This window comes from Chrysochloris asiatica, unplaced genomic scaffold (genome assembly GCF_000296735.1).
Source record: "Chrysochloris asiatica unplaced genomic scaffold, ChrAsi1.0 scaffold00108, whole genome shotgun sequence".
Lineage (NCBI taxonomy): Eukaryota > Metazoa > Chordata > Mammalia > Afrosoricida > Chrysochloridae > Chrysochloris > Chrysochloris asiatica.
Genome location: NW_006408626.1, coordinates 6,347,146 through 6,359,012, shown reverse-complemented (window position 1 = coordinate 6,359,012; position 11,867 = coordinate 6,347,146). Strand labels below are relative to the sequence as shown.

The window sequence follows — 11,867 nt, the reverse complement described above, 5'->3', positions numbered from 1 at the left end:
ACAATGTGTCCAAAGTACTAGATTGGCCTTACTTCTTTCAAGACAGATTTGTGAGTGTCTCTGGAAGCCCATGATACTTTAAATATTTTTCTCCAACATCATAATCCAAGTGCATTGATTCTTTTTGTCTTCCTTATAAATTGTTCAACTTTCATATGCATATAAGGCATTTGAAAATAATATGGCTTTGATCAGGTGTATATCAGTCCTCATAGTGATCTCTATATTCATTAACATTTATTTATTTAATTTTTACTTACTTATTTAATAAATAAATAAATTAGTTAGTTAGCAGTAGATATTCCCAATTGTAATATGTTACTTGATTTCTTACCTGTTAAATCCAGGAGTGTTTGTTGATTGTGGATCCAAGCAAAAAGGAAGTTTTTGACAACTTCAATATATTCTTCAATGTTTAGTCCAGTTGAGAGGATTTTTGTTTTCTTTACATTGGGGTGCAATCCATACTGAAGGCTGTAGTCTTTATCAGTAAGTATTTCAATTTATCTTAGCTCCCAACAAGCAAGATTGTGTTATCTTCATATCACAAGTTGTTAATGAGTCTTCCTCCAATCCTGATGCTATATTCTTCTTCATATAATCTAGTTTCTCAGATTATTTGCTCACCATCAAATTAAATATATATGGCAAAATAATGTATCCCCATTGCACACCTTTCCTGATTTTAAACATTGGGTATCCCTTGTTCTGTTCCACATGCGCACAACTAAAGGGCTCTGGAATTCTCATTCTTCAAAATGTTATCTATAGTTTATTATAATTCACACAATCAAATGCCTTTGCATAGTCAATAAAGCACAGGTCAACATCTTTCTGGTCTTCTCTGCTTTCAGCAAAGGTCCACCTGGCTTCAGCAAAGATATTTCTCATTCCACAGGTACTGCCAGAAGAATAAACAAATCTGTCTTGGGATATGTATAGGCAGAATGTTCTTTGGAAGTGAGGATGGCAAGATTTTGTCTCTTGTACTTTGAACTTGTCAGGAAGGAGCAGTCCCTGGAAAATGAAATCATGCTTGGTAAAGTGGAGTTGTTGTTGTTGTTAGGTGCCGTCAAATCGGTACTGATGCATAGAATGAAACACTGCCCGATCCTGGGCCAACCTCACTCCTGTTGCCACTCTTGAGTTCATAGATGGCTGCCACTTGGGGTCTTCATCTCGCTGGGGGTCTTCCTCTTTTTCTCTGACCCTCCACCTTACCAAACATGATATCCTACAGTGACTGGTCCCTCCTGACAATTTGTCCAAAGTATGAGAGACAAAGTTTGGCCATCTTGGCCTCCAAAGAGCACTCTGGCTGCACTTCTTCAAAAACGGATCTATTGGTTCTTTAGGCAGCCCATGGCACTTTCAATATTCTCCTCCAACACCGTAACTCAAAAGCATTGATTCTTCTACGGTCTTCCGTATTCACTGTCCAGCTTTCGCATGCATATGACATTATTGAAAATAACATGGCTTAGGTCAGGAGCATCTTAGTCCTTAAACTGACATCTTTGCTCTTCAACACTTTAAAAGGGTCTTCTGCAGCATATTTGCCTAATGCAATACGTTGTTTGATTTCTTGACTGCTGCTTCCATGAGTGTTGGTAGTTGATCCAAGAAGAATGAAGTCCTTGACAACTTCATTTTTTTCTTCGTTGATAAGAATGTTGTTTATTGGTCCAAGGGTGAGGATTTTTATCTACACTGAAGAGCAAATTTCAGAGTCTCTTCTGATATACATTTTGGTATTTTCTTTCTTTCTTGTCTTTTAATGACCTTTTGCTTGCTTCCCTGTATGGTGTTCTTGATGTCATCCCACAACTCTTTTGGTTTTTGGTCATTATTGTCTATTGCATAAAATCTGTTCCTGAGATGGCCTCTAAATTCAGGTGGACTATGTTCAAGGTCATATTTTGGCTCTCACAGACTTTTTTTCAATTTCTTCAGCTTGAGTGTGTATTTGCATATTATTAATTGGTGATCTATTCGACAGTAGGCACTTGGACTTGTTTTGGCTGATGATATTAAGCTTTTTCATTATCTTTTCCCACAGATGTTGTCAATTTGATTTCTACGTATTTCATCTGGTGAGGTACATGTGTATAGTTGTCTTTTATGTTGTTTAAAAAAGGTATCTGCAATGAAGAAGTCATTTTTTTATTGCTGTTAAGTGCAACTGAGTTGGTTCCGACTCATTGTTGTTGTTGTTAAGTGCCATCGAGTCGGTTCCGACCCATAGCGACCCTGTACAGGGTTTCCAAGGGTGTAAATCTTTACGGGAGTAGAAAGCCTCATCTTTCTCCCGCGGAGTGGCTGGTAGTTTCGAACCACTGACCTTAAGGTTCGCAGCCCAATTCATAACCACTACGCTACCAGAGAGTTTCAAAGGAGCGGCTGGTGAGCTTGAATCTCTGACCTGCAGGTCAAACCAACTTTGCAGTTCAGCACATTAACCCACAGCATCATACCAGGACTCTGAAAAAGTCATTGTTGTTTTGTTGTTAAGAGCTTTCTAGTCAGTTCCAATCCATAGCAACCCTGTATAGAGTTTCTTCAGAGCAGCTGGTGAGCTGCAATTGCCTAGCTTGCACTCCAGCACATTAACCCACACATTAACCTACACCTGGACAAAATTCTATACTGTGACCTCTAGCCTTGTCATATTGAAAATGGCCAAGATCAGTCCATTGCAGCTCACTAAATTCCTAGGACATTGATGTTTATGTATTCCATTTCATTTTGACAACTACTAATATTCCTGGATTCACACTTCATATATTCCATGTTCTGATTATTACTAGACATTTGTAGTTTTTTCCTCATTTTGAGTTTTGCCCCATCAACAAATGAAAATCCTGAAAACTTACTCCTTTTGCATCATCATGGTGAACTCTGCTTTGAGAAAGCAGTTCTTCCCAAGTAGAAGGTCTTCCAACCTGAGGGGCTAATCTGCTGGCACTGTATATATTCTAGTGTTTATCATAGTGTTTTCATCTTAAGGTGAACTATATCTGACAACGTTCTGTCACTATTCATACAGTTTTCAATGGCTAAACATTCACAAGTATTTCACCTTTTCTTTGTCCCCATCTGTCTTAGTCTGGAAACTCCTCTGAAACCTGTCCACCATGGGAGACCCTGCTGTTAATTTAAGGTGACCCTGCTGGCATAGATTCCAGCATCAAAGCAAGATGCAAGCCACTACAGTCTGACAAATTTTCAGGTAAGTTGTTGTTAGGGCACATATCACTTGTCAAATATATATAGTTTTGCAGTGCCTATATATTTGGAATTATAAAGAGAGGAGTGTAAATAAATATCTTGATTTCTAAATTATTTATATTCAGTGAGTAATTGCAAAGATTTTTATGTTTGATTCAGTCAACATAGTCTCTTTTACATGCTAATTTGTTGTTCATTTTGATCATTAAAAAAAAACAGTGTAAAGGTCTGTTCTCAATAATAATAAGAACAACAAAAATAGCACTGCAGAACAAAATCTTGCAGAACAAAATGTTTAGCAAAACCTCTGGTTTAACCCAAATTATCAATGTTATGTGACCTATTTGAGAGCTCATCTACTTGAAAGGCAAATTTGAAATGTGGGTATTAATATAAACTCATTACAGAGGAGATTGTTGCTGCTTCTTTTCTTCTTTGGATTAGATGATCTAGAAAATTGCTGTCAGTTTCTGGTATGGTGAGTTGAACTGAGCCCATTAAATACTGAAATATCTTTAGATATGTACATATTCAGTTATCTCTATGAACCTTTCCTCAGAAGCTGCAGGAATTGCTATCAGGATTTCAAGATTACATTGGTTTATGTGATCCAGTTCATTTAATTCCCACAGGTCTGTATGTATTATCATTCCCATTGGGTGCACACAACACACCAGGCTAGAGTTTGCAGCAGACAAATAATTCCATTTAACAGCTGTTAAATAGTGGTATCCACTGGTAGCATTCATTCAATAATTAATTGAACTAAGTATTTTGCTCATAAACCCACCCAAAGTTGGATACTTTAACCTCTAAATCAGAAAGATATTGAAGATGGGTTACAGGCATCCTGACAGAAAAGTAAGATGGTTTCAGTCTTAAATGTGCCTAGGCCCCTGGGCACTGTACCATCATGGAAATTTAATAATAATGAATATTAGAGTGACAGTTGTTTCCCAGATGGTAAGTTTGCATAAAAAATGACCCTCCCAGCATAATGGTGAATCAGTCAGAAACCATTTGCAAATTCACATTATAAAAAGAAGCAGGAAGGAGTGAATTCACAAATTGTTGAACTATAAAAGAATGCTGAGGCAGGACAGAGGTAATCTGTTGTCAGTTGTTTTGGAAGATACCGGTTAGTGAAGATTGAATTTGGAACTAAACAAATGAACATGGTGATTTTATTCACACCAGCTGCTTTGAATTTTGCACAGACATCACTCTGTAGCTGGTGGTTCAGCAGAGTGTCTGTAAGGAATACTATTTATACAACCCAATGCTGTTCAGTATATTCTGGCCCCTGGTGAGCCTCTAGGACAGAGCAGAATTGCCCATAGGGTTTCCACAGCTGTAACTTTACTGGGGTACATTCACCAGGTCTCTTCTACTGTAGCTCTTCTACATTGAACCACTAACCTTTTAGTTTGCTCATGAGTGCTTAATTGTTGGGACACCATAAGTTTCAGCCAGGTGGATCTCAGCAAATAAAGGTATGTTGTTGTTAAGAACCATCGAGTAGGTTCCAACCCATAGTGACACTGTATAGAGTTTCCAAGGATCAGCTGGTGAGCTTGAACTACCAACCATTTAGTTCAAGCTGACTTTGCAATCCAGCACATTAACCCAAGGTGCAGTACCAGGGTTCCGAATAAAGGCATTTATTGTTGTTGTTAAGTGCTGTCGAGTCATTGTTGACTGATAGCAACCCTGTATAGGGTTTCTGAGGAGCACCTGGTAAGATTGAACCACCAACTGTGCAGTTCAAACATGTTTGCAGTCTGGCGCATTAACCCACAGCATCACATCAGGACTCCAAATAAAGGTCTAATTAGAGTCAAATTAGGAAGAGTAAGTGAGGGCTTTGTGAATTTGGCCTGTCTGTCATCACAATTTTTCATCCCCTTTGTCAACTCAGTTCACCCATCCAAATTGATTTTCATTTATTGAATTATATTTGTCATGTAAATGAACCAAAAAGGAGTCTCTTCCTGGTATGTACAGAAATCCTATCTCTGGACTTTCATCTTTGAAAAAGAGAAAGTAGATTTACTGCAATCACTGAGCAAGGAGTCAGGAGGATGGTTCCTTAAATCTGACTCCTTTAATACGTGGGGTTTTTCAGAATTCTAGTGGAATAGACAGATAAATTATACATATTCATTAATAGGGATGGGGTAAGATTGAGGACTGGATGAGCACACGTACATGCAATTTTTAGTTCCTTGTACAGGAATACTAGAAGCATTTGGAGTTTTGTGCTCCAGGAAGTTTTGCTGGGAGTGGGGTAATAAGTTGGTTCCCTTGCCTGAAAGAATTTGTGCATGTGTGATGGCCCAAATCAGTTCAGTCTGATTTGGGCTGGTTATCTTCTGAGTGTGACTGCTGGTATCTGAAAGATAATTAAAAAGGAAAGATATCTACTGCAATAAATTGGCAAAAGAATTGGAGTCCTGGTAAGGCACTAAAGGATAAACACTGACTGATAACTTCAAGGTAGATGATTCAAATCTACTAGTCACTCCTCAGAAACTCTATTTAAGGCTGCTATGAGTTGAAATTGACTCTATGGAACATAATGACAACAGCTAGACCCCAAATGTGGCTGGTTGAAGTATTTACTATGTACCAGAAAAGGAGCACTGGTGGCATTGTGGTGAAGCACCCAACTGTTTAAACCCTCAAATCACTCAACAAAACAAAGATGTGGCAGACTGCTTCTGTAAAGACCACAGCCTTGAAGACCCTATGGGGCAGTTCTTTCCTGTTGTATAGGGATGCTATGAGTTGGAATCAACTAGACAGTCACATAACATTTTATGTGCCAGCTACTCCTAGGTACAAAAGTGCACACAACAAATGGCTTATAATATGAATTAAATTCAGTTTTCATTTCTTTATGTATATACAATATTTAACTCACATTTCTACTTTAGTGTTACTTTGTAGGCACTTCTAGAGGACACACAGTGCATAGAAATAATTATTCTCCTAGTCACTAGATGCAAACCTTTGGTGATGAAGGAGGTGACACAGATGATAAAGAATTTCATCTTAAGAATTTTCCTGCCTTGTTGACAAGTGTATATTCATGTTGTTGATCACAACTGGGGATTTGGGGAATTTAGCTACTCATTTGATAGTTGTAATAAACCTAGAGTCAGAAGATGGGTGTGTGTGTGCATGTGTCCATGAACACTCATGCTATGTGTGCATGTGTTCTTACTCTGCCAAATTTAAGATGATTTTGTGGTACTGGCAACTGATTTTGACATGCTGTGTACTTTTATCTAAATCTTATAATTCATTAATTTAAAAATTATATGCATATTAAGTACCAGGAAGTTCCCAGACTCTTTTTTTTTTTTTTAATGCTCACATATATATGAAAATAGCCACAGAAAATGTAGACTTCCTTGCTCCAAAAAACGTAAACTTTAGAGAATATATATACTAGTACATCAGTCATCTCCTTTTAAATATTTTTTCCATTTTATTTCTTTCCCAACTGTTTACCTGTCTCTTCATGCCTTATTTCCTATTTCTGTCATTCACTGATCCTTTTCTAACCAATTTTCCCCCCTCATTCTGTTAGAAAAATCCTTTACATTTCTGTAAGTGAATCCTCTTGGTTCCATAATCATGATAAGGTGTCATTAAGAGCCATCTAGTCAGCTCTGGCTCAGAGGGACCCTATGTATAAGGGGGCTTTACAAAATTTGTGAGAAAATGGAACTAAAAGATCATGGATTTTTCCATGAGCTTTTTGAACCCCTTTCAGATTAACAACGAAACATTACATAGTTCTACAACATCCTCATAATTGTTTCTATATTTGAGCCTATAGATGCAGCTACTCATACTTGAGTCCAAATAGAAATGGAATTGGAATACTAATTTAATAGTAATAGTAATTGCTCTATTCACAAGAATTATAAGATAAGGTCCCCCAATTCAGATTAAGTGGTAAAATCTTAAGCTTTCTGTTCTCTTATTAGAAGGAGCCACATCCCACTGACTCTTGTTCCCATCTCATTTGTAAATTTATATTGTTACACATAGTACTGAAACACAGAAGAGAGTCCCCAAACAATATGTCAGTATGTTCAAAAATCAGTTCAAACTTGTTGGCTGTTGCTACTGCTCCACTAAATACTATATTTCTCATTGCATCTACTTTTCCCAATGTCATTTTCCTAATTAGCAAATGAACTACCATAGTTATTGTCTTAAGCTGGGATCTCTAGAGAAGCAAAGCCAGTGAACAAAGAGATCTATTTCAAGGAAATGGCTCACACAGTTGTACAGGATGGCAAATTCCATGTCTATGGGTCAGATATCAAGCTGGGGGCTTCTTCTGACTCATGTATGGCAACACTAGGAAACTATGACATCGCATATAATCCTTCCTTTTAATGAGGTCTCTTCTAACATACAGACTGCAAAGTTGTTTGAACTGCAAGGTCGGTGGTTTAAGCTCACCAGATTCTCCATGGAAACCCTATACAGGGTCTCTATGGGTTGGAATCGACTCAATGGCACTTAACAACAACAACTTCTAATACATGCCTCAATTCTCGTGTAAACAGATCTCTGGAAAATCTATCTCACAAATCACCAGATATGTCTAAATACTACTTAGTCACAAATTTGTTCACCACATGGTAATCAAGCTGGCTACATACTTAACACCATTCCATATTTATTGAACAGTATACCCCAGGTGTGCCTGGGGTAAAATAGATAGGTTTATGGCAGTCACCATAATGAACCTGAAAAATATTAGGGGAAAAATATGTAGATACAAGAAATATGTCTACAAAACTGGTATCTGCATACAAGGGTGAGTCAAAAAATATTGCCACTTGGAGTCCAATTCATAAATGCATAGGTTTATTACAAACATAATATTTTTAAACATGTCTGTGCCATCAGTTGATGGCTACAAACAAGCACCGCAGTAATGCACTGTCTTAGTCTTGTTAGAGTTCCGTTAAAAAATCCAAACCAAACAGTGACTTGCAAGGGAATCTGCTGGAGCTGTTCAATTCAAGGTAGAGAGGTCAGTTCAGAAGTTTATAGTGACAGAATTTTGGTATTCTAAAGGGATAATCTTCATAGATTTTCTCGAAGGACAAAGAAAGATCATGAGAGCTTACCAGGAAGAAATTTTAAGAAAATTGAAAACTGCATTGGTAAGTAAAAGGCCAGGGAAGTGGTACTGAGGGTTTCTTTCTTTCCATAACAAGAGTGTACTTACTCATTCTTCAGGGCTGTCTCCTGATCATTTGTTGGGAAATTTACCTAATCCATTCTACAACCCTGATCTTGCTCCTCCAGACTTCCTTTTGTTTCCCAAATTCAAAGAACATTTCAAGGCTTTACAATTAAAGTCCCTGGAGATTGCCCAAACTGCCCTTTTCATTTGGTGTAAATTGAAGAGCACAGAAATCTTCAGGGAAGGATTAGAGAGATGAAAACACCGCCTTTAGAAGTGTAGAGAAGTAGATGGAGAAGTATTATGTTGAGAAAAAATAGCTTCACATTCTGATGTGTTTTGTTTAACAAAGATTTCTATGATTCTGTCATAATCACTTTTTGACTTGCCTTCATTTTACACGAACTCTAGTAAGATTAATAGAAGAAGTATAGAAAGTTTATAGGAGACAGGTATGACTTCTTATTAAAAGAACAGAAAAACATTTGAGTAGCAAGTTACATTTGCACTAAGCCATAAAATTTATGATTTATGATGAGGCAGAAGTATTATTGAGGAAGTAGCATTAACAGGACTTAGAAACTATTGAATCTTTTCATTGTGTTAGCCAGTAGTCATCTATGGCATGTGATACCTAAACTCACTGTCAATAATTGCTCATACTCTAGTCTTTCCTGACTGCACATAATAAAAAGAGCAAAATGTTCAAGAGTAATGCTGTAGTTATTTCATTTTTCTTTTGTCACAGTCAGCTTACATCATACAAGAATCAAAAAAGGAAAGAACTTGATTTATTTCTGTGTTTTGTCAGATTTGTGCTTTCAGTATGTGAATAAAGGGACAGTGATTGATCTAAATGGTTCGAAAGTTAATTTCACAGCAGCTATATTTGAACAAGATGATGATTATTATCTTGGGAGGCCTGAACATTATTTAAAAGTATTTCTCTGTAAGTCAGAAAAAAAACGTTCATACTATCAGTAATTTCCTTGCATCCTTTCTCTACTAAACTTTAATTGCTTCCTGTGCTTCTAGTTAGACTGATTTGGATCTCATTAATGCACTGTCTAAAATCTCTGGTTTATAAAAATGAATAATTTGATGAAGAATGGCAATTAGGACTTGTTTCTTTAATAGCAATTTCAGTCAATATAATGCAAACCACTATGACGCCTTTCCAGGACTGCAGTTTCCTTTTGTAATCCATGGGAACTTATGTTTCTTGTTGATACCTGAAAAATAAACATTAGTAATAACTCACAAACTACCTGTCATTTCCTGTAGTGTTGTAAAAACTTGACATGTTTATGTGCATGTACACATCAAAAGCAATACCCCTCATGTGATACAATAAAAGATAAGGGCTTCCCAAATGTAGCTGAGAAATTCCAAGGGCTGAACATCAGGGAATAGTCTATTGTATGTTTGTCTCTAAGATAAATTCCATCTTACTTAATATTAATGAAAGATATTAATGAAGGAAAATTAAAAAACACAGATGGTTCATGGTCAGGACAGGGAGAGTAAAGCAGTATATAAAGGAAGCTGACCTGCATGCTTTCTTATGCTTCCATGATTCCCTTTTCTCTAAGGCACTCATTAATTTCCAGTGCGACCACTCAAGGTTATGGATGCTTCCTCTTTAATGGTGTCCTACATCTTCCTCCTCCTTATTAAACTGGAGGAGTTGGGAACACTTAAATAAGAACTGTCGAAGGTTTGGGAATAACAAAAGGAAAGTAAATACAAAGAATGTTGACTTTAGATAACCTGCCTTGCTAAGCATAGCTTACTTTTTATGTTATTAGGCCATCTGTGCTACATAAACTCAAGAAAGGAGATCTTGTCTAAATTCCTCCTTTCCCAGTAGTATGGTGACAACATAGAAAGATTCAGTCTTCATGGATCAGCAGGGACACACTATCATCAGATGCATAGAAGTCTAAACTGAAAAAGGAAGTCTTACTCCTCTCTTCTACCTACCACAGTAGTCCTCAAACATCAGTGGAAATAAGATCTGTAGAACTTACTTCCAGAAGATTTTATTCAGTAGGACCAGAGTGGCTTACAAGTATTAGTTGTTTAACATACTGGTGTGGTACTGTGGGTAAATGCTCCAGACTGAAAAGCCGTTTGAACTGCAAGGTTGGTGGTTCAAATTTACCAGCTGCTCCTCAGAAACCCTATACAGTGTCACTATGGGTAGGAGCCGACTTGACAGTACTTACCAACAACAACAGGAGATTTTAGTGAAATTTCCTTGAGCCACACTTCTATGAACCCTATCCACTGCAGGTTAATGGGCCAGACTGCAAGGTCAGTGTGAGCCACAAGGTTAGCGGTTCAAACCCACCAGTCAATCCTGGTCCGAGGGCCCAGCTGAGCGGTCAGACTTTGGGCAGATTAAGGGATTCATTCACCACTTTAACAAGGAGGGTGCCACCAGCATATCGGACAATCTCTTGCTGCGCGTGGAGCAGTATGCCAATAACTTGTGAAACTGGTGGAGGAACTCACACAGGCCTACCTGGATGATAAATGAAAGGCTGAGGCTCTGCTCTACCAAAATCTACCCCATTCAGTGGCAGAGCAGTTAAAGCGGGGAGAGACTGTACAAGCTGAAGCCTTTGACAGTGTCACCATCTACTTCAGTTGACATCATTGGCTTCACGGCCTTGTCAGCAGAAAGCACCACCATGAAGGTGGTGACATTTCTTAATGACCTATACACCTGCTTTGATGCCATAATTGACAACTTTGACGTCTACAAGGTGGAAACAATTGGTGATGCCTTTATGGTGGCATCTGGCCTCCCAAGTTGCAATGGTCAACGCCATGCCCCGGAAATTGCTCAAATGGCCCTAGCATTACCGAATGTGGTTTCTTTCTTCCGCATCCACCACCGACCTCACGACCAACTAAGGCTCCTCATAGGGGTGCATACTGGACCATTCTGTGCTGGGGTTGTCAGCCTGAAGATGCCCCGCTAGTCTTTTTGGAGACAAGGTGAACACTGCCTCTTGAATGAAGTCCAGTGGTCAAGCCCTGAGATTCATGTGTCCTCTACCACCAAGGATGCCCTGGATGAGCTGGGATGCTTCCAGCTAGAGCTTTAAGGGGATAGGGAGATGAAGGGAAAGGGAAAGATGTAAACTTATTGGCTCCTAGGAAAGACGAAAAGACCAACTTGACTCTTATAAACCTACTTCCTCCCAAGGGGGACTGTCTCCTATTGTTGGTACCTGGCTGGCAGTGATTACCATCTCTCTGCAGATCTATAATGGACAATGTCATCAGTAGAAAACTACCATGCACAAAAACCCTACCTTAGTGTGGCGGTTGTCGCACTTTGCAGCCTTGTACATATACCTGTCCCTCTCTAGCCTGCCCCCGGCTTCACTGTCTTCTGTAAATATCTGTA

The 11,867-nt window shown here is 38.3% G+C and overlaps 1 pseudogene; it reads left to right on the top strand.

Moving 5' to 3' along the window:
- Window positions 1-7,994: 7,994 nt before the first annotated feature.
- LOC102813061 lies at window positions 7,995-11,637 on the top strand (annotated as a pseudogene).
- Window positions 11,638-11,867: the final 230 nt, after the last annotated feature.